This window comes from Bos javanicus, chromosome X (genome assembly GCF_032452875.1).
Source record: "Bos javanicus breed banteng chromosome X, ARS-OSU_banteng_1.0, whole genome shotgun sequence".
In the NCBI taxonomy this organism is placed as follows: domain Eukaryota; kingdom Metazoa; phylum Chordata; class Mammalia; order Artiodactyla; family Bovidae; genus Bos; species Bos javanicus.
The window spans coordinates 87,584,218-87,587,391 of NC_083897.1; the positions used below are offsets into that span (position 1 = coordinate 87,584,218).

The 3,174-nt window shown below is 43.8% G+C and overlaps 1 pseudogene; it reads left to right on the forward strand.

Moving 5' to 3' along the window:
- The first annotated feature begins 1,363 nt into the window (after positions 1–1,363).
- LOC133242488 (serine/threonine-protein phosphatase 2A catalytic subunit alpha isoform-like) lies at positions 1,364–2,305 on the forward strand (annotated as a pseudogene).
- Positions 2,306–3,174: the final 869 nt, after the last annotated feature.

The following is a 3,174-nucleotide window of genomic DNA, read 5'->3' on the forward strand; positions in this document are numbered from 1 at the left end:
AAAGTCTTGCCATTATACTTAATAGCAGTAAGCTGTCTCCTCTAGGATCCACAAGTTACCTCCTTCTGAGTAAATATCAGGTTACCCCATGGATTTGGAAAGTATTCTCCATCTTAGACTCTACCCTATGACATGCTGATATCACTAATTACAGCAGGGGACACATACCTCCAGTTTTATCACCAATAAGTACAGCTGTTTTTTTCGAAACACCCACCTAAGCAGCCTGTGCATGATCCCAAACCTGAAGGCTTGGCTTCCTGAAGAGGCATCAGAGAAAAACTGCCCTTGAGCCTCAGTGGAAAAGAGATTTTCAGGTACTGTTAGCAACTGACACAACAAAACTCCAAAGTACTGAAGTTTATGTTTTCTGACTTAAAAGACATATATCACTTCAACCTGAATACTGGACAGCCATTCCATTGGCACAATTTAACACTATTCTTAGGATTCCTCCAGGAACTGCTGACTGCAGAAGTGGACAACTTCTGCCCAAGGTTAATCTCATTCTTCAGTGAGCAGCCTTTTTCTTTCCCTTTACCACTCATCATGCCTGTTATTGTACTTTACACTCCCCAGTAAATCTTCTCAATATGTTCTCCCTTACCTTCATCCTTTGACTTTTGACCCTATATGACCTTCTGCCACTTAAAAAATAAAACGTCCTGACAGGTCTTTCTCAAACCATAACTACTGCTCTGAACTTAACTGTTTGCTGACAAAAATTTAATCATTTTTCTTTTAAACACTTGAGAAGATACATTTCCTATTAAGGCCCATTCTGGTTCTTCTGGGCTTCCCTGGTGGCTCAGATGGTAAAGAATTTGCCTGCAATGCAGGAGACCTGGGTTTGATCCCTGGGTTGGGAAGATCCCCTGTAGAAGGAAATGGCTATCCACTCCAGTATTCTTGCCTGGAGAATCCCGTGGACAGAGGATCCTGGTGGGCTACAGTCCATGGGTCACAAAGAGTCGGACACAACTGAGCCACTAACACACTTGTCTGGTTCTTAAGTTTCCCTTACATCATTAATCCCAAACTTTGGTCATATAATAACTGACCTCCAGTTCTGCAGCTCCAGTTCCGGCCCTTCTACTCCTCCACATCCCACCACCTCCTGACGCTGGGCGTGGCGTCACCCCACAGGCAGCCGCAGTTAGAGAGAGCAGAGCTCTGGAGCTAGAGCAAGTGGAGGAGGGCAGCAGCTGGTGGCCAAACACAGAGGGGCGAGTTAGAGGGCCAGTGCTAGCGCCAAGCAACTGCCAGTACCTGCACAAGTACCCTGGGAACTGGCGACGGCGTGTACTTGTGGCCCATGTGTGGGTGGCGGCCTGGAAGGAGCACGGTTCGGGCGGGTGGCATCATGGATGAGAAGGTGTTCACCAAGGAGCTGACCAGTGGACCAAGCAGCTGAACAAGTGCAAGCAGCTGTCCCAGCCCCAGGTCAAGAGCCTCCGTGAGAAGGCTAACGAAATCCTGACAAAAGAATCCAATGTGCAAGTCGTTCGATGTCTAGTCATCGTCTGTAGAGATGTGCATGGGAAATTTCAGGATCTCATGGAATTGTTTAGAATTGGTGGCACATCACCAGATACGAATTACTTGTTTATGGGCAATTATTTTGACAGAGGATATCATTCAGTGAAAACAGTTAATCTGCTTGTAGCTCTTAAGGTTCATTACCATGAATGTATCACCTTTCTTCAGGGAAATCATGAGAGCAGACAGATCACACAAGTACATGGTTTCTATGATGAGTGTTTAAGAAACTACAGAAATGCAACTGTTTAGAAATATTTTACAGATCTTTTTGACTATCTTCCTATCACTGGATAGGATATCACTTCCTATTACTGGATGGGCAGATCTGTCAACATGGTGGCCACTCAGCAGCCATAGATACACTGGATCACATCAGAGCACTCGATCGTCTACAAAAAGTTCTCCATTACGGTCCAGTGTGTGACTTGCTGTGGTCAGATCCAGATGAAAGGTGGAGGTTGGGTTATATCTCCTCGAGGAGCTGGTTACACCTTGGGGCAAGATATTTCTGAGACATTTAATCATGTTGATGGCCTCACGTTGGCATCTAGACCTCATCAGCTGGTGATGGAGGAATATAACTGGTGCCATGACCTAAATGGAGTAATGATTTTCAGTGCTCCAGACTGTTGTTATCCTTGTGGTAACCAAGCTGCAATCATGGATATTCTAAAATACTCTTTCTTGCAGTTTGAAAATACTCCCAGCACCTTGCAGAAGTGAGCCACATGTTACTCATGGTACCCTAGACTGCTTCCTGTAATGAAGTTTTAAACTTGTACAGTTTTGCTCTTCCCATGTCATATGGGAAGAGCAACTCCACAAGTGTCAGAGAACAGTTAACACTCAAAAAAACTTGTTTTCACATGGACCAAAAAGATGTGCCATATAAAAATACAAAGCCTCTTGGAAGGACTGATGAAGGACTCAGCTGAAGGACTGATGCTGAAGCTGAAGCTCCAATACTTTGGCCACCTGATGCAAAGAGCCAACTCATTGGAAAAGACCATGATGCTGGGAAAGACTGAAGGCAGGAGAAGAAGGAGGCAACAGAGGATGAGATGGTTGGATCGTATCACTGATTCAATGGACATGAGTTTGAGCAAGCTCCAGGAGATGAAGGACAGGGAAGCCTGGTGTGCTGCAGCCCATGGGGTCACAAAGAGTTGGACACGACTGAGAGGCTGAACTGAACCTGTCATCAACAGCCATGATCACTTTAGAATGAACCAATTCATTGTATGCTGAAGCGACACTGTTGGTCAAGAAACTAGTTTCTGTCCTAGCGCTGTTTGTAGTTACTTTGCTTTCTCTGAGAAACTGCAGATAATAAGATGTAAACATTAACACCTTGTGAATACAATTTAACTTCCATTTAGCTATAGCTTTACTCAGTATGACTGTAGATAAGAATAGCAGCAATCATTGGAGCTTAATGAACATTTTTAAAAATAAGTACCAAAGCCTCCCTTCTATTTGTGAGTTTTGAAATCATTTTGTTTATTTTTAGGGATACCATTTAATTTAACTGTATGATTTGTCTGTGCTCGATTTATCTCCGCTTCTAAAATCTTGGCCTCATATTGTTCTTTGTTACTGTCAGAACCTGGTGAGTTGTTTTGAATGGAGTTT